Source organism: Drosophila pseudoobscura, unplaced genomic scaffold, assembly GCF_009870125.1.
Source record: "Drosophila pseudoobscura strain MV-25-SWS-2005 unplaced genomic scaffold, UCI_Dpse_MV25 Unplacedtig00000097, whole genome shotgun sequence".
In the NCBI taxonomy this organism is placed as follows: Eukaryota; Metazoa; Arthropoda; class Insecta; order Diptera; family Drosophilidae; genus Drosophila; species Drosophila pseudoobscura.
The window spans coordinates 1-20,952 of record NW_022881716.1 but is presented as its reverse complement, the minus strand read 5'-3'; the positions used below and the strand labels follow the sequence as shown (position 1 = coordinate 20,952).

Here is a 20,952-nt window from a genome sequence, read left to right as displayed (position 1 = left end):
TGTATTTAATATAAATAGATATATTACGTGTATATGTGAAATTAAAGCAAAGATACCAGCTGATATGATATTTTTCATGTAAATGAATGATGAATGTAATAAAAATAATTAATTTAATTTCATATGATATGGGGAACATACTAAGTCGGCAATGTCTGTTTATTTTATATGCGTATATATATTTTTCTTAATATATATGAATAATTTTGAAGTGATAGTATAGTATTTTGTATTAAAATACGAAAAGAAACTATTTTTAAAAGGTACTCTCAAGTAAAAATACCCGATTTGCGGAAAGCGTGGCAGAAAACCTATATAGGGAGTGGTAGTCTCGTGCATGGTATATTTCATATGAAAATTTTATAATGAAAAATTATTAATTTATTTCATATGATATGGGGAATATACTTAGCCGGCAATGTCTGTGTATTTTATATGAATATATATATATTTCTTAATATATATGAATAATTTTGAAGTGATAGTATTGTATTTTTTATTAAAATACGAAAAGAAACTATTGTTAAGAGGCACTCTCAAGTAAAAATACCCGATTTGCGGAAAGCGTGGCAGAAAACCTATATAGGGAGTGGTAGTCTCGTGCATGGTATATTTCATATGAAAATTTTATAATGAAAAATTATTAATTTATTTCATATGATATGGGGAATATACTTAGCCGGCAATGTCTGTGTATTTTATATGAATATATATATATTTCTTAATATATATGAATAATTTTGAAGTGATAGTATTGTATTTTTTATTAAAATACGAAAAGAAACTATTGTTAAGAGGCACTCTCAAGTAAAAATACCCGATTTGCGGAAAGCGTGGCAGAAAACCTATATAGGGAGTGGTAGTCTCGTGCATGGTATATTTCATATGAAAATTTTATAATGAAAAATTATTAATTTATTTCATATGATATGGGGAATATACTTAGCCGACAATGTCTGTGTATTTTATATGAATATATATATATTTCTTAATATATATGAATAATTTTGAAGTGATAGTATTGTATTTTTTATTAAAATACGAAAAGAAACTATTGTTAAGAGGCACTCTAAAGCAAAAATACCCGATTTGCGGAAAGCGTGGCAGAAAACCTATACATGATGGACAGTTGATGTCCATCGGTATTGTATACAATATTTGGTACAGTATTGTATATAATATTATTATATGTTGTCATTATACTCAAAGTAGTGTTTAATAGGAGATATTTGTTTTCAAATTGATCTTAATAAAGATAATATAGTGAAACTAACCAAGATATATACTATTTAGTATATATCATTTCTGTTTCGAATTATTATCGTGAATTTTTGGAAATGGTCTTATATGATTAAATATTGTATGAGTGCCATTTCAACAATGTACCAGCATATAATCAAAGCGATTTATATGCAAATTCAAATATTGCCAAAATATATAAATTCCATTCCACATGAACTCATGTGTTTGGTTTTATTTAATGTATATCACAAAAAACGCATACGAAATTGGATAAATTTTAAATTTGTTGTCAAAATACATAGTTTAAACACAATTAATATTGGTTTAAGCCTATATACGTGTGATAATATATTAAGTGCAAATAAAAAGATATTTTTGAACGAAAAAAAAATGTATATAATAAAATATATATATTTATATAGAGAAAAATGGCGAATGTGAATGCTATATAAAAATGGCCACAATCGTTTAACAAATTCTCATAAACTGTTGATAAAAAATATTTATTTATTTTTTTTTTTTATTCAAAAGTATTATTGAGTTGTCAAATATTTACATATGTGAGCGTATGCGCACGAAACGAAAACATTATTCTGGTTGATCCTGCCAGTAGTTATATGCTTGTCTCAAAGATTAAGCCATGCATGTCTAAGTACACACGAATTAAAAGTGAAACCGCAAAAGGCTCATTATATCAGTTATGGTTCCTTAGATCGTTAACAGTTACTTGGATAACTGTGGTAATTCTAGAGCTAATACATGCAATTAAAACACGGACCTTATGGGACGTGTGCTTTTATTAGGCTAAAACCAAGCGATCGCAAGATCGTTACATTGGTTGAACTCTAGATAACATGCAGATCGTATGGTCTTGTACCGACGACAGATCTTTCAAATGTCTGCCCTATCAACTTTTGATGGTAGTATCTAGGACTACCATGGTTGCAACGGGTAACGGGGAATCAGGGTTCGATTCCGGAGAGGGAGCCTGAGAAACGGCTACCACATCTAAGGAAGGCAGCAGGCGCGTAAATTACCCACTCCCAGCTCGGGGAGGTAGTGACGAAAAATAACAATACAGGACTCATATCCGAGGCCCTGTAATTGGAATGAGTACACTTTAAATCCTTTAACAAGGACCAATTGGAGGGCAAGTCTGGTGCCAGCAGCCGCGGTAATTCCAGCTCCAATAGCGTATATTAAAGTTGTTGCGGTTAAAACGTTCGTAGTTGAACTTGTGCTTCATACGGGTAGTACAACTTACAATTGTGGTTAGTACTATACCTTTATGTATGTAAGCGTATTACCGGTGGAGTTCTTATATATAATTAAGTACTTGTATTTTTTTATATATTCCTCCTATTTAAAAACCTGCATTAGTGCTCTTCATCGAGTGTTATTGTGGGCCGGTACAATTACTTTGAACAAATTAGAGTGCTTAAAGCAGGCTTCAAATGCCTGAATATTCTGTGCATGGGATAATGAAATAAGACCTCTGTTCTGCTTTCATTGGTTTTCAGATCAAGAGGTAATGATTAATAGAAGCAGTTTGGGGGCATTAGTATTACGACGCGAGAGGTGAAATTCTTGGACCGTCGTAAGACTAACTTAAGCGAAAGCATTTGCCAAAGATGTTTTCATTAATCAAGAACGAAAGTTAGAGGTTCGAAGGCGATCAGATACCGCCCTAGTTCTAACCATAAACGATGCCAGCTAGCAATTGGGTGTAGCTACTTTTATGGCTCTCTCAGTCGCTTCCCGGGAAACCAAAGCTTTTGGGCTCCGGGGGAAGTATGGTTGCAAAGCTGAAACTTAAAGGAATTGACGGAAGGGCACCACCAGGAGTGGAGCCTGCGGCTTAATTTGACTCAACACGGGAAAACTTACCAGGTCCGAACATAAGTGTGTAAGACAGATTGATAGCTCTTTCTCGAATCTATGGGTGGTGGTGCATGGCCGTTCTTAGTTCGTGGAGTGATTTGTCTGGTTAATTCCGATAACGAACGAGACTCAAATATATTAAATAGATATCTTCAGGATTATGGTGTTGAAGCTTATATAGCCTTCATTCATGGTGGCAGTAAAATGTTTATTGTGTTTGAATGTGTTTATATAAGTGGAGCCGTACCTGTTGGTTTGTCCCATTATAAGGACACTAGCTTCTTAAATGGACAAATTGCGTCTAGCAATAATGAGATTGAGCAATAACAGGTCTGTGATGCCCTTAGATGTCCTGGGCTGCACGCGCGCTACAATGAAAGTATCAACGTGTATTTCCTAGACCGAGAGGTCCGGGTAAACCGCTGAACCACTTTCATGCTTGGGATTGTGAACTGAAACTGTTCACATGAACTTGGAATTCCCAGTAAGTGTGAGTCATTAACTCGCATTGATTACGTCCCTGCCCTTTGTACACACCGCCCGTCGCTACTACCGATTGAATTATTTAGTGAGGTCTCCGGACGTGATCACTGTGACGCCTTGCGTGTTACGGTTGTTTCGCAAAAGTTGACCGAACTTGATTATTTAGAGGAAGTAAAAGTCGTAACAAGGTTTCCGTAGGTGAACCTGCGGAAGGATCATTATTGTATGTTTCTACCGTTAACAAAAATATATATATATTGCCAATTTACCAAACAAAATATGTTTTTATAAAATCATAATTGTAAAAAAAAATATATTCAGTTGTATATATTATATGTTTATATTAATTAATTATATTGCCAATATACTCATTTAGTAGTAGCTATACATATAACATTGTGTTCTATGTGTGTAGCAATTAATATATAAATACATATTGATGATATTATTACAATAATATTGATTTATAAAATCTGTGTGCATATGTACCATAGTATGCACGCGTTGCGAATATGTATTGTCCATCATAGCTATGGGCATACATTGGTTAATGCAACAGCCTAAAAAGTACAATGTTGTACCTGATTTCAGGTTAATACTTTTATATAAATTGATAATTATCAAACAAGCCAAAATACATATTATATTATTTAACAATATGGTAATATATCGTTTATATAAAACTAAGACATTTCGCAACATTCTTTTAGGATAAAATTAAAATTTATTGAAGGAATTGATATATGCCAGTAAAATGGTGTATTTTTAATTTCTTTCAATAAAGACATATCTGACAAATAAATGAATAAACAAATTTTAATCACTCTAAGCGGTGGATCACTCGGCTCATGGGTCGATGAAGAACGCAGCAAACTGTGCGTCATCGTGTGAACTGCAGGACACATGAACATCGACATTTTGAACGCATATCGCAGTCCATGCTGTTTGGTACTTTAATTAATTTTATAGTGCTGCTTGGACTACATATGGTTGAGGGTTGTAAGACTATGCTAAATAAGTTGTTTAAAAATTTTACGAAATTTTTAAGCATATTGTATATTATTGGATATGTATATATATATATATTCATAATATTGATATTAAATGGAAACGCATTATCTCTCATTGTTGTATATATTTGTGTGAGAAGAACGAAGAAAAATATATATTTTTTTGTCCTTTTTGAATCAAATAATACTGAGGAATGTCTAGCATAAAAAAATAATTAAAGTTTTTTCATCTAGAATTGCCTCTTATTAATGTTTCGAAAGGAAATTTTGTTGTAAATATAAATATTTAATATTCTTCGTGATATTCGTTATAAAATACGAATATTATAATGATTTCATTATGAGAACGCTCTATATATATAATAATATAGTGTAATTATCATTATAAATTTTAATATACGTATATACAACCTCAACTCATATGGGACTACCCCCTGAATTTAAGCATATTAATTAGGGGAGGAAAAGAAACTAACCAGGATTTTCTTAGTAGCGGCGAGCGAAAAGAAATCAGTTCAGCACTAAGTCACTTTGTCTATATGGCAAACGTGAGATGCAGTGTATGGAGCGTCAATATTCTAGTATGAGAAATTAACGATTTAAGTCCTTCTTAAATGAGGCCATTTACCCATAGAGGGTGCCAGGCCCGTATAACGTTAATGATTACTAGATGATGTTTCCAAAGAGTCGTGTTGCTTGATAGTGCAGCACTAAGTGGGTGGTAAACTCCATCTAAAACTAAATATAACCATGAGACCGATAGTAAACAAGTACCGTGAGGGAAAGTTGAAAAGAACTCTGAATAGAGAGTTAAACAGTACGTGAAACTGCTTAGAGGTTAAGCCCGATGAACCTGAATATCCGTTATGGAAAATTCATCATTAAAGTTGTAATATTTTAACAATATTATAATAATAGTGTGCATTTTTTCCATATAAGGACATTGTAATCTATTAGCATATAACAAATTTATCATAAAATATGACTTATAGTTTATTCAAATTATTATGCTTGCATTTTAACATAGAATAAATGTCATTAATTTGATAAAGTGTTGATAAATTAAAATTAATACAGTGCGTTAATTTTTCGAAATTATATAATGGCATAATTATCATTGATTTTTGTGTTTATTATATGCATTTGTATGATTAACAATGCGAAAGATTCAGGATACCTTCGGGACCCGTCTTGAAACACGGACCAAGGAGTCTAACATATGTGCAAGTTATTGGGAGATAAACCTAATAGCGTAATTAACTTGACTAATAATGGGATTAGTTTTTTAACTATTTATAGATAATTAACACAATCCCGGGGCGTTCTATATAGTTATGTATGATAATATTTATATTATTTATGCCTCTAACTGGAACGTACCTTGAGCATATATGCTGTGACCCGAAAGATGGTGAACTATACTTGATCAGGTTGAAGTCAGGGGAAACCCTGATGGAAGACCGAAACAGTTCTGACGTGCAAATCGATTGTCAGAATTGAGTATAGGGGCGAAAGACCAATCGAACCATCTAGTAGCTGGTTCCTTCCGAAGTTTCCCTCAGGATAGCTGGTGCATTTTAATGTTATATAAAATAATCTTATCTGGTAAAGCGAATGATTAGAGGCCTTAGGGTCGAAACGATCTTAACCTATTCTCAAACTTTAAATGGGTAAGAACCTTAACTTTCTTGATATGAAGTTTAAGGTTATGATATAATGTGCCCAGTGGGCCACTTTTGGTAAGCAGAACTGGCGCTGTGGGATGAACCAAACGTAATGTTACGGTGCCCAAATTAACAACTCATGCAGAAACCATGAAAGGCGTTGGTTGCTTAAAACAGCAGGACGGTGATCATGGAAGTCGAAATCCGCTAAGGAGTGTGTAACAACTCACCTGCCGAAGCAACTAGCCCTTAAAATGGATGGCGCTTAAGTTGTATACCTATACATTACCGCTAAAGTAGATGATTTATATTACTTGTGATATAAATTTTGAAACTTTAGTGAGTAGGAAGGTACAATGGTATGCGTAGAAGTGTTTGGCGTAAGCCTTCATGGAGCTGCCATTGGCACAGATCTTGGTGGTAGTAGCAAATAATCGAATGAGACCTTGGAGGACTGAAGTGGAGAAGGGTTTCGTGTGAACAGTGGTTGATCACGAGTTAGTCGGTCCTAAGTTCAAGGCGAAAGCCGAAAATTTTCAAGTAAAAAATCAGTGAGTAATATTGTCAAATCTTTTATGATTTTTAAATACTTGAATAATTTTGAACGAAAGGGAATACGGTTCCAATTCCGTAACCTGTTGAGTATCCGTTTGTTATTAAATATGGGCCTCGTGCTCATCCTGGCAACAGGAACGACCATAAAGAAGCCGTCGAGAGATATCGGAAGAGTTTTCTTTTCTGTTTTATAGCCGTACTACCATGGAAGTCTTTCGCAGAGAGATATGGTAGATGGGCTAGAAGAGCATGACATATACTGTTGTGTCGATATTTTCTCCTCGGACCTTGAAAATTTATGGTGGGGACACGCAAACTTCTCAACAGGCCGTACCAATATCCGCAGCTGGTCTCCAAGGTGAAGAGTCTCTAGTCGATAGAATAATGTAGGTAAGGGAAGTCGGCAAATTAGATCCGTAACTTCGGGATAAGGATTGGCTCTGAAGATTGAGATAGTCGGGCTTGATTGGGAAACAATAACATGGTTTATGTGCTCGTTCTGGGTAAATAGAGTTTCTATCATTTATGGTAGTTACTTGTTCCCCGGATAGTTTAGTTACGTAGCCAATTGTGGAACTTTCTTGCTAAAATTTTTAAGAATACTAATTGGGTTAAACCAGTTAGTTCTTATTAATTATAACGATTATCAATTAACAATCAATTCAGAACTGGCACGGACTTGGGGAATCCGACTGTCTAATTAAAACAAAGCATTGTGATGGCCCTAGCGGGTGTTGACACAATGTGATTTCTGCCCAGTGCTCTGAATGTCAAAGTGAAGAAATTCAAGTAAGCGCGGGTCAACGGCGGGAGTAACTATGACTCTCTTAAGGTAGCCAAATGCCTCGTCATCTAATTAGTGACGCGCATGAATGGATTAACGAGATTCCTACTGTCCCTATCTACTCCGCTGCCGCCACCGCTGCCGCCACCGCTGCCACCACCGCTGCCACCACCGCTGCCACATGCCCGGCAACTGCCATTGTCGCGGCAGGTTACTCGGCCATCATCGCAGAAATGTCTGCAATAAGGATGGCGGTGAGCGAGGCTGTCCTGAAGGGGCTGATGCCGCCCGAAGCCTCAATGGAAATCCTCGTCGCGACCAACCGGTACGACGAGTTGGTCATGGCCCTGGCTGGGGAAAAGGTGCGCCTGGAGGAGAGGGCAAGGATGCCGCCTCCACCGAGACCCGCTGCTGCTGCCCACACGGGCACCAATGCCGTCACAGCCGCTGCGTATGCGACAGCCTTCCCAGGCCTGCCCGCACCGAGCGCCGTCGCTGCACCGATCCCAAAGCCTAGGGATACCTGGTCTGCTCTAATAAAGAGCAAAAACCCGGAGGAGACCAGCAAGGAGCTAGTGGAGCGTGTCAAGAAGACCGTGGTGCCGACTCTTGGAGTCCGCGTCCACGAGGTTCGCGAGCTGAAGAGCGGAGGAGCGATTATTCGCACCCCTTCAGTGAGCGAACTGAGGAAGGTGGTGGCCAGCAGCAAATTCACCGAAGCAGGATTGGAGGTGAAGAAGAGGCCGGAGACCAAGCCTCAGGTCGTGGTGTATGACGTGGACACGTCATAACACCGGAAGAGTTCATGGAGGAGCTCACGATCAACGTGACGCTAGAGGTCGACGCAAAGGCACAGGAGGCGTTGCGCGAATGCGTATACATTAAGTGGTTTAGATGCCGCTGCCGCTCCTTGGTCAGAACATACGCCTGCCACAGATGTGCAGGCTTCGACCACAAGGTGTCGCAATGTCGCCTAAAGGAGAACGTGTGCCACCGGTGTGGACAGAACGGCCACAACGTTGCACGGTGTCCCAACCCCGTGGACTGCCGCAACTGCCGCTTCAAGGGGTACCCTGCAGCACATTCCATGCTGTCAGCGGCGTGCCCGATCTACGGAGCGGTACTGGCGAGGGTGCAAGCTAGACATTAATGTTTAGCTTCATCCAAGCTAATTGTGGCCGTGGCCGAGCGGCTGTGATGGAACTCGGAGCCATCATGCGCAGCTCTGGCCGTCAGTTCGCACTGGTCCAGGAGCCGTACGTCGATGGAGCAGGGCGGATTACCGGCCTTCCTTCTGGAATGCGTGTTTTCCAGGACCGCCGAGGAAAAGCTGCTATCATCGTCGACGAACCGGACGCCATCTGCATGCCAATGGAGACCCTTACCACGGATTTTGGAGTATGCGTCAGAGTTATGGGAAGATTCGGCTCAATCTTCCTATGCTCCGTGTACTGCCAATTCGACACCGACTTGGCGCCGTACCTCAGGTACTTAGATGCGGTGCTGCTGCTGGGCAGCCGCACTCCTGTCATCTTTGGGCTCGACGCGAACGCAGTATCCCCAGCGTGGTTTAGCAAGCTCTCCGGACACAATCGGGGGCAAGCTAACTATGCACGGGGTGAGCTGCTGTCTGAGTGGATAACCGAGATGAGAGCCGGCGTGCTCAATGAAGCCAGTCGGGTGTTTACATTCGATAACCGTAGAGGCCAAAGCGATATCGATGTGACAATCGTCAACCAAGCTGCGACTATGTGGGCCACATACGATTGGGAAGTGAAGGAATGGGACACCAGCGATCACAACATGATCCATGTTGTGGTGACGACTGACCCGAACGACACAGTTGAGCCCATTGCTCCTGTGCCGTCATGGAAGCTTTCCAATGCGCGCTGGCGATTGTTCGAGGAGGAAGTGGTAAGGGAGATTGCCGAATTACCGGAAGACATCGCCGAATCGCCGTTGGACAACCAAGTGTCTGCACTGCGCTCTGTAGTGCACAGTGTGTGCGACAGAGTGCTGGGACGCAGCACACCGAGAGCCGCGAGAAAAGTAGTTTGGTGGACTGCCGAACTACACTCCAAACGCCGAGAGGTCAGGAGACTGAGGCGAAGGCTCCAGGACGCTCGTCGGCATGAGACCGACGCAGCAGAGGAACTTGTGCTCGCGTTGAGGATCTCCTCAGCGCAGTACAAGAAGCTCATCCTGAGATCGAAGGAAGACAACTGGCGACGCTTCGTGGGAGAGAACAGAGATGATCCATGGGGGCACGTCTACAGGATTTGCCGAGGCCGCAAAAAGAGCACGGAGATTGGATGCCTTCGAACGGATGGTAGGCTGGTCGCAACATGGCGCGACTGTGCGGGTGTGCTCCTTCGCAACTTCTTTCCTGTTGCGGAGACGAATGCACACATTGCCATCCCGATCGAGGCTCCACCGGCCCTCGAAGCTTTCGAGGTTGATGCATGCGTCGCCAGGTTGAAGAGCAGACGCTCTCCTGGCATGGACGGCATCACAGGTGCCATTTGCAAGGCATTGTGGCGTGCCATCCCTCAGCACATGACAGCGATGTATTCCCGCTGCCTGGAGACAGGGTATTTCCCAACGGAATGGAAGCATCCCAGGGTGGTTCCACTCCTGAAGGGACCCGATAAGGACCGGACCGATCCTACCTCATATCGGGGTATCTGTCTGTTGCCAGTGCTGGGCAAAGTGCTTGAGGGCATCATGGTGAATCGTCTGAAGGACACCATTCCGGATGGCTGCAGATGGCAATTTGGCTTTCGCCAAGGACGTTGTGTGGAGGATGCTTGGAAACACGTCGTGAGTACTGTTTCGGCCAGCCGGTCGAAATACGTGCTCGGAGTCTTCGTGGATTTCAAGGGAGCCTTCGACAACGTTGAGTGGAATGCTGCACTACGCCGCCTCCTTGAGCTGGGATGCCGAGAAGCAAGCTTGTGGCGAAGTTTCTTCTCCGGCCGGAGTGCGAGCATCGTCAGTAGGCATGGAGTAGCCACTGTTCCGGTGACAAGAGGTTGCCCGCAGGGGTCCATAAGTGGTCCGTTTATATGGAACATCTTAATGGACGTGTTGCTCCAGCGCTTAGAGCCCCTTGGTGCGCTCAGCGCGTATGCTGACGACTTGCTCCTCCTCATCGAAGGGAATGCCCGATCAGAGCTCGAACAAAAAGGAGGTGAGTTAATGTCCATCGTAGGCGCTTGGGGAGTTGAAGTCGGCGTTGCCGTTTCAACTAGCAAGACGGCGATCATGCTGCTCAAAGGCATACTTAGACGGCCGCCAGTGGTACGGTTTGCTGGAGCAAGCCTGCCATATAAGCGCAAGTATCGGTACCTAGGCATCACGGTCGGCGAGCGGTTGAGTTTTCTCCCGCACATCACGGGCTTGCGTGATAAGCTGACCGGAGTCGTAGGGGCATTGTCGCGCGTACTGCGGGTCGACTGGGGACTCAGTCCCCGCGCAAAGCGGACAATATATGCCGGACTCATGGTGCCCTGTGCACTATTTGGTGCCTCGGTTTGGTCTGTCGTGACGACGACGCAAGTGGTTGCCAGGAGGCATCTGCTTGCGTGCCAAAGGATCGTCCTGATTGGATGCCTACCGGTATGCCGAACAGTGTCCACCATGGCACTGCAAGTACTAGCTGGAGCCCCCCCGTTTGATCTGGCTGCCAGACGCCTGGCAATCAGCTTCAAGCTAAAGCGTGACTACCCGCTGGAGGAGAGCGATTGGCTGTACGGCGAAGATTTGGCAAATCTTAGCTGGAAGCAGAAGATGGCGCGACTAGACGAAGACCTGTTGTGCGAGTGGCAACGCAGATGGGATGATGGTGACTCCCCAGGACGGGTGACGCACCGCTTCATCCCGAACGCAGGCTTCGTCTACAGCGAACGAAGGTTTGGCTTCACGCTGCGCGCTGGGTTCCTGCTGACGGGCCACGGATCGCTCAATGCATTTCTGCATGGAAGAAGCCTTAGCGACACGCCAGCATGTCTATGCGGCGCAGAACGCGAGGATTGGCAGCACTTCCTATGTGCTTGTCCCCTCTATACAGACTTGCGAGACCTCGATGGACTTGGAGTGCAGTACACGGATGGCGACTGGACCTTCTCCGATGTGACGGCTTCTCAGGAGAGAATGCGGACTCTCGACAGGTTCGCCGGACTGGCGTTCTCCAGGCGACAGCAGCTGCTGAATGCGCAAGCGGCGCACGGGCTGGGTGGATTCCCTATCCAGGCCGGTCGGGGCTAAAAGGGAGGATCGAGCTGAGTCCTTAAGATCGGTACCACGGGTTGTGCAGTTCCAAGGCTGCACATTGAGGTCGGCCCCCTAGTGGGAGTATCGTGGTGGCTGTGGTTGATACCCAAACGTTACGCGGGGAGAGCCGCTAGGCTCCTCGTGGAGTTGCGCTCTCAACCGGGTGCCGAGACCCATAGATCGGAAGACGTGTTAGATACACCTCGCCCCTCACCAAGGGGGATTGTATGCCCGACCAGGATACTTTCAATTGGTACCAGAAGAGTCGCTATGTACATAGCTATAGCTTCTTTTTAGGGGCGTTAACTGGCGCATTGTACCAGGTTCCTGCGTATGTAGCGGTGGTGCGTGATGGCGTGATATATGTAAATATATCGCACTAATCGAGGCTAAGCTGCAGATAAACATTAGACGCCGTGGTTGAAATCCCTCCCTGAGGAACCGCCACGTAAAATAAAGCTGAGAGATCAGATTCATTCTGTCCCTATCTACTATCTAGCGAAACCACAGCCAAGGGAACGGGCTTGGAATAATTAGCGGGGAAAGAAGACCCTTTTGAGCTTGACTCTAATCTGGCAGTGTAAGGAGACATAAGAGGTGTAGCATAAGTGGGAGATATTAGATTTCGGTTTGGTATCGACAATGAAATACCACTACTCTTATTGTTTCCTTACTTACTTGATTAAATGGAACGTGTATCATTTCCTAGCCATTATACGGATATATTTATTATATCTTATGGTATTGGGTTTTGATGCAAGCTTCTTGATCAAAGTATCACGAGTTTGTTATATAATCGCAAACAAATTCTTTAATGAGAAAATGCATTTATGTATTTTCAATTTGAAAATTTGGTATAACTCCAATTACTCAGGTATGATCCAATTCAAGGACATTGCCAGGTAGGGAGTTTGACTGGGGCGGTACATCTCTCAAATAATAACGGAGGTGTCCCAAGGCCAGCTCAGTGCGGACAGAAACCACACATAGAGCAAAAGGGCAAATGCTGACTTGATCTCGGTGTTCAGTACACACAGGGACAGCAAAAGCTCGGCCTATCGATCCTTTTGGTTTAAAGAGTTTTTAACAAGAGGTGTCAGAAAAGTTACCATAGGGATAACTGGCTTGTGGCGGCCAAGCGTTCATAGCGACGTCGCTTTTTGATCCTTCGATGTCGGCTCTTCCTATCATTGTGAAGCAAAATTCACCAAGCGTTGGATTGTTCACCCATGCAAGGGAACGTGAGCTGGGTTTAGACCGTCGTGAGACAGGTTAGTTTTACCCTACTAATGACAAAACGTTGTTGCGACAGCATTCCTGCGTAGTACGAGAGGAACCGCAGGTACGGACCAATGGCACAATACTTGTTCGAGCGAACAGTGGTATGACGCTACGTCCGTTGGATTATGCCTGAACGCCTCTAAGGTCGTATCCGTGCTGGACTGCAATGATAAATAAGGGGCAATTTGCATTGTATGGCTTCTAAACCATTAAAAGTTTATAATTTATTTTATAAACGACAATGGATGTGATGCCAATGTAATTTGTAACATAGTAAATTGGGAGGATCATCGATCACCTGATGCCGCGCTAGTTGCATATAAAAACATTATTTAATACAATGACAAAGCCTAGAATCAATTGTAAACGACTTTTGTAACAGGCAAGGTGTTGTAAGTGGTTGAGCAGCTGCCATACTGCGATCCACTGAAGCTTATCCTTTGCTTGATGATTCGATATATATAAATTTATTCTTTATATATGAAAATTATTTTTATATATTTATATGAATATATACCTATAAATGGTAATATATATTTATATATAGATATATATTAAAAAGAATATATTTTATATAAATATGGATAAATTATTTATCCTATATAAATTACGTTGGCTTGAATATGAATATAATGTTATATTATAAGTTTGTTATACTTAATTACATATGAAATGATACTTATAAAAATTTTATTATGTGAACACACGAAACATAGTGTATATGCATATGTGCAAATGTGAATGTATATATGAAATAATATGAATGCAAAAAGCATGGAGTGATCGTATATGGAACTTGGAAGTATTTCTAATATTGGAATTTAATGATATGTGATATGAATGCAAGAATTAAATAGTTTGGTATATAAAATGTGATAATATTATTGGGTATGTGAAATGTTTCCCATATCCTAAAAATTATAACATGAGCATGATTTGATTATGAATACAGAAAATATAAAGATATATTTTATATACATATGTACAAATATATGTATATTTGGAGTGGTCGTTTGTGGAACTTGGAAGTATTTCTAATATTGGAATTTAATGATATGTGATATGAATGCAAGAATTAAATAGTTTGGTATATAAAATGTGATAATATTATTGGGTATGTGAAATGTTTCCCATATCCTAAAAATTATAACATGAGCATGATTTGATTATGAATACAGAAAATATAAAGATATATTTTATATACATATGTACAAATATATGTATATTTGGAGTGGTCGTTTGTGGAACTTGGCAGTATTTCTAATATTGGAATTCAATGATATGTGATATAAATGCAAGAATTAAATAGTTTTGTATATAAAATGACAATATTATGGATATGGGGAAACATTCACCATATCCTTAAAATTATAACATGAGCATGATTTGATTTTGAATAGAGAAAATATAATGATATATTTTATATACATATTTACAAAAATATATGTATATTTTTGACATTGTGTTATAATGAATAAAAATAACAAATAACGCCGAGGTGTGCTATAAAATATCAATATTAGGTTTTATATGGATATGGATATGGATATGGATATGGATATGGGAATGTTTCTCATATATAATATAACATTATAACATAATCATAATGCGATTATAAATATAGAAAATATAAAAATGTATTTAATATAAATAGATATATTACGTGTATATGTGAAATTAAAGCAAAGATACCAGCTGATATGATATTTTTCATGTAAATGAATGATGAATGTAATAAAAATAATTAATTTAATTTCATATGATATGGGGAACATACTAAGTCGGCAATGTCTGTTTATTTTATATGCGTATATATATTTTTCTTAATATATATGAATAATTTTGAAGTGATAGTATAGTATTTTGTATTAAAATACGAAAAGAAACTATTTTTAAAAGGTACTCTCAAGTAAAAATACCCGATTTGCGGAAAGCGTGGCAGAAAACCTATATAGGGAGTGGTAGTCTCGTGCATGGTATATTTCATATGAAAATTTTATAATGAAAAATTATTAATTTATTTCATATGATATGGGGAATATACTTAGCCGGCAATGTCTGTGTATTTTATATGAATATATATATATTTCTTAATATATATGAATAATTTTGAAGTGATAGTATTGTATTTTTTATTAAAATACGAAAAGAAACTATTGTTAAGAGGCACTCTCAAGTAAAAATACCCGATTTGCGGAAAGCGTGGCAGAAAACCTATATAGGGAGTGGTAGTCTCGTGCATGGTATATTTCATATGAAAATTTTATAATGAAAAATTATTAATTTATTTCATATGATATGGGGAATATACTTAGCCGGCAATGTCTGTGTATTTTATATGAATATATATATATTTCTTAATATATATGAATAATTTTGAAGTGATAGTATTGTATTTTTTATTAAAATACGAAAAGAAACTATTGTTAAGAGGCACTCTCAAGTAAAAATACCCGATTTGCGGAAAGCGTGGCAGAAAACCTATATAGGGAGTGGTAGTCTCGTGCATGGTATATTTCATATGAAAATTTTATAATGAAAAATTATTAATTTATTTCATATGATATGGGGAATATACTTAGCCGACAATGTCTGTGTATTTTATATGAATATATATATATTTCTTAATATATATGAATAATTTTGAAGTGATAGTATTGTATTTTTTATTAAAATACGAAAAGAAACTATTGTTAAGAGGCACTCTAAAGCAAAAATACCCGATTTGCGGAAAGCGTGGCAGAAAACCTATACATGATGGACAGTTGATGTCCATCGGTATTGTATACAATATTTGGTACAGTATTGTATATAATATTATTATATGTTGTCATTATACTCAAAGTAGTGTTTAATAGGAGATATTTGTTTTCAAATTGATCTTAATAAAGATAATATAGTGAAACTAACCAAGATATATACTATTTAGTATATATCATTTCTGTTTCGAATTATTATCGTGAATTTTTGGAAATGGTCTTATATGATTAAATATTGTATGAGTGCCATTTCAACAATGTACCAGCATATAATCAAAGCGATTTATATGCAAATTCAAATATTGCCAAAATATATAAATTCCATTCCACATGAACTCATGTGTTTGGTTTTATTTAATGTATATCACAAAAAACGCATACGAAATTGGATAAATTTTAAATTTGTTGTCAAAATACATAGTTTAAACACAATTAATATTGGTTTAAGCCTATATACGTGTGATAATATATTAAGTGCAAATAAAAAGATATTTTTGAACGAAAAAAAAATGTATATAATAAAATATATATATTTATATAGAGAAAAATGGCGAATGTGAATGCTATATAAAAATGGCCACAATCGTTTAACAAATTCTCATAAACTGTTGATAAAAAATATTTATTTATTTTTTTTTTTTATTCAAAAGTATTATTGAGTTGTCAAATATTTACATATGTGAGCGTATGCGCACGAAACGAAAACATTATTCTGGTTGATCCTGCCAGTAGTTATATGCTTGTCTCAAAGATTAAGCCATGCATGTCTAAGTACACACGAATTAAAAGTGAAACCGCAAAAGGCTCATTATATCAGTTATGGTTCCTTAGATCGTTAACAGTTACTTGGATAACTGTGGTAATTCTAGAGCTAATACATGCAATTAAAACACGGACCTTATGGGACGTGTGCTTTTATTAGGCTAAAACCAAGCGATCGCAAGATCGTTACATTGGTTGAACTCTAGATAACATGCAGATCGTATGGTCTTGTACCGACGACAGATCTTTCAAATGTCTGCCCTATCAACTTTTGATGGTAGTATCTAGGACTACCATGGTTGCAACGGGTAACGGGGAATCAGGGTTCGATTCCGGAGAGGGAGCCTGAGAAACGGCTACCACATCTAAGGAAGGCAGCAGGCGCGTAAATTACCCACTCCCAGCTCGGGGAGGTAGTGACGAAAAATAACAATACAGGACTCATATCCGAGGCCCTGTAATTGGAATGAGTACACTTTAAATCCTTTAACAAGGACCAATTGGAGGGCAAGTCTGGTGCCAGCAGCCGCGGTAATTCCAGCTCCAATAGCGTATATTAAAGTTGTTGCGGTTAAAACGTTCGTAGTTGAACTTGTGCTTCATACGGGTAGTACAACTTACAATTGTGGTTAGTACTATACCTTTATGTATGTAAGCGTATTACCGGTGGAGTTCTTATATATAATTAAGTACTTGTATTTTTTTATATATTCCTCCTATTTAAAAACCTGCATTAGTGCTCTTCATCGAGTGTTATTGTGGGCCGGTACAATTACTTTGAACAAATTAGAGTGCTTAAAGCAGGCTTCAAATGCCTGAATATTCTGTGCATGGGATAATGAAATAAGACCTCTGTTCTGCTTTCATTGGTTTTCAGATCAAGAGGTAATGATTAATAGAAGCAGTTTGGGGGCATTAGTATTACGACGCGAGAGGTGAAATTCTTGGACCGTCGTAAGACTAACTTAAGCGAAAGCATTTGCCAAAGATGTTTTCATTAATCAAGAACGAAAGTTAGAGGTTCGAAGGCGATCAGATACCGCCCTAGTTCTAACCATAAACGATGCCAGCTAGCAATTGGGTGTAGCTACTTTTATGGCTCTCTCAGTCGCTTCCCGGGAAACCAAAGCTTTTGGGCTCCGGGGGAAGTATGGTTGCAAAGCTGAAACTTAAAGGAATTGACGGAAGGGCACCACCAGGAGTGGAGCCTGCGGCTTAATTTGACTCAACACGGGAAAACTTACCAGGTCCGAACATAAGTGTGTAAGACAGATTGATAGCTCTTTCTCGAATCTATGGGTGGTGGTGCATGGCCGTTCTTAGTTCGTGGAGTGATTTGTCTGGTTAATTCCGATAACGAACGAGACTCAAATATATTAAATAGATATCTTCAGGATTATGGTGTTGAAGCTTATATAGCCTTCATTCATGGTGGCAGTAAAATGTTTATTGTGTTTGAATGTGTTTATATAAGTGGAGCCGTACCTGTTGGTTTGTCCCATTATAAGGACACTAGCTTCTTAAATGGACAAATTGCGTCTAGCAATAATGAGATTGAGCAATAACAGGTCTGTGATGCCCTTAGATGTCCTGGGCTGCACGCGCGCTACAATGAAAGTATCAACGTGTATTTCCTAGACCGAGAGGTCCGGGTAAACCGCTGAACCACTTTCATGCTTGGGATTGTGAACTGAAACTGTTCACATGAACTTGGAATTCCCAGTAAGTGTGAGTCATTAACTCGCATTGATTACGTCCCTGCCCTTTGTACACACCGCCCGTCGCTACTACCGATTGAATTATTTAGTGAGGTCTCCGGACGTGATCACTGTGACGCCTTGCGTGTTACGGTTGTTTCGCAAAAGTTGACCGAACTTGATTATTTAGAGGAAGTAAAAGTCGTAACAAGGTTTCCGTAGGTGAACCTGCGGAAGGATCATTATTGTATGTTTCTACCGTTAACAAAAATATATATATATTGCCAATTTACCAAACAAAATATGTTTTTATAAAATCATAATTGTAAAAAAAAATATATTCAGTTGTATATATTATATGTTTATATTAATTAATTATATTGCCAATATACTCATTTAGTAGTAGCTATACATATAACATTGTGTTCTATGTGTGTAGCAATTAATATATAAATACATATTGATGATATTATTACAATAATATTGATTTATAAAATCTGTGTGCATATGTACCATAGTATGCACGCGTTGCGAATATGTATTGTCCATCATAGCTATGGGCATACATTGGTTAATGCAACAGCCTAAAAAGTACAATGTTGTACCTGATTTCAGGTTAATACTTTTATATAAATTGATAATTATCAAACAAGCCAAAATACATATTATATTATTTAACAATATGGTAATATATCGTTTATATAAAACTAAGACATTTCGCAACATTCTTTTAGGATAAAATTAAAATTTATTGAAGGAATTGATATATGCCAGTAAAATGGTGTATTTTTAATTTCTTTCAATAAAGACATATCTGACAAATAAATGAATAAACAAATTTTAATCACTCTAAGCGGTGGATCACTCGGCTCATGGGTCGATGAAGAACGCAGCAAACTGTGCGTCATCGTGTGAACTGCAGGACACATGAACATCGACATTTTGAACGCATATCGCAGTCCATGCTGTTTGGTACTTTAATTAATTTTATAGTGCTGCTTGGACTACATATGGTTGAGGGTTGTAAGACTATGCTAAATAAGTTGTTTAAAAATTTTACGAAATTTTTAAGCATATTGTATATTATTGGATATGTATATATATATATATTCATAATATTGATATTAAATGGAAACGCATTATCTCTCATTGTTGTATATATTTGTGTGAGAAGAACGAAGAAAAATATATATTTTTTTGTCCTTTTTGAATCAAATAATACTGAGGAATGTCTAGCATAAAAAAATAATTAAAGTTTTTTCATCTAGAATTGCCTCTTATTAATGTTTCGAAAGGAAATTTTGTTGTAAATATAAATATTTAATATTCTTCGTGATATTCGTTATAAAATACGAATATTATAATGATTTCATTATGAGAACGCTCTATATATATAATAATATAGTGTAATTATCATTATAAATTTTAATATACGTATATACAACCTCAACTCATATGGGACTACCCCCTGAATTTAAGCATATTAATTAGGGGAGGAAAAGAAACTAACCAGGATTTTCTTAGTAGCGGCGAGCGAAAAGAAATCAGTTCAGCACTAAGTCACTTTGTCTATATGGCAAACGTGAGATGCAGTGTATGGAGCGTCAATATTCTAGTATGAGAAATTAACGATTTAAGTCCTTCTTAAATGAGGCCATTTACCCATAGAGGGTGCCAGGCCCGTATAACGTTAATGATTACTAGATGATGTTTCCAAAGAGTCGTGTTGCTTGATAGTGCAGCACTAAGTGGGTGGTAAACTCCATCTAAAACTAAATATAACCATGAGACCGATAGTAAACAAGTACCGTGAGGGAAAGTTGAAAAGAACTCTGAATAGAGAGTTAAACAGTACGTGAAACTGCTTAGAGGTTAAGCCCGATGAACCTGAATATCCGTTATGGAAAATTCATCATTAAAGTTGTAATATTTTAACAATATTATAATAATAGTGTGCATTTTTTCCATATAAGGACATTGTAATCTATTAGCATATAACAAATTTATCATAAAATATGACTTATAGTTTATTCAAATTATTATGCTTGCATTTTAACATAGAATAAATGTCATTAATTTGATAAAGTGTTGATAAATTAAAATTAATACAGTGCGTTAATTTTTCGAAATTATATAATGGCATAATTATCATTGATTTTTGTGTTTATTATATGCATTTGTATGATTAACAATGCGAAAGATTCAGGATACCTTCGGGACCCGTCTTGAAACACGGACCAAGGAGGTCTAACATATGTGCAAGTTATTGGGAGATAAACCTAATAGCGTAATTAACTTGACTAATAATGGGATTAGTTTTTTAACTATTTATAGATAATTAACACAATCCCGGGGCGTTCTATATAGTTATGTATGATAATATTATATTATTTATGCCTCTAACTGGAACGTACCTTGAGCATATATGCTGTGACCCGAAAGATGGTGAACTATACTTGATCAGGTTGAAGTCAGGGGAAACCTTGATGGAAGACCGAAACAGTTCTGACGTGCAAATCGATTGTCAGAATGAGTATAGGGGCGAAAGACCAATCGAACCAT

General features: G+C 38.5%; 4 non-coding genes and 1 pseudogene across 4 annotated transcripts; all 5 read left to right on the top strand.

Annotated features, from left to right (window-relative positions):
- Window positions 1–1,832: 1,832 nt before the first annotated feature.
- LOC117185498 (small subunit ribosomal RNA) lies at window positions 1,833–3,827 on the top strand. The gene has a single exon (XR_004471009.1). It is a non-coding gene; the product is annotated as a small subunit ribosomal RNA (ribosomal RNA).
- Window positions 3,828–4,427: 600 nt separating this feature from the next.
- On the top strand, window positions 4,428–4,606 carry LOC117185507 (5.8S ribosomal RNA). The gene has a single exon (XR_004471017.1). It is a non-coding gene; the product is annotated as a 5.8S ribosomal RNA (ribosomal RNA).
- A 417-nt stretch (window positions 4,607–5,023) lies between these two features.
- Window positions 5,024–13,628, top strand: LOC117185505 (uncharacterized; annotated as a pseudogene).
- A 3,012-nt stretch (window positions 13,629–16,640) lies between these two features.
- Window positions 16,641–18,635, top strand: LOC117185497 (small subunit ribosomal RNA). The gene has a single exon (XR_004471008.1). It is a non-coding gene; the product is annotated as a small subunit ribosomal RNA (ribosomal RNA).
- A 600-nt stretch (window positions 18,636–19,235) lies between these two features.
- LOC117185496 (5.8S ribosomal RNA) lies at window positions 19,236–19,414 on the top strand. Its single transcript, XR_004471007.1, has one exon. It is a non-coding gene; the product is annotated as a 5.8S ribosomal RNA (ribosomal RNA).
- Window positions 19,415–20,952: the final 1,538 nt, after the last annotated feature.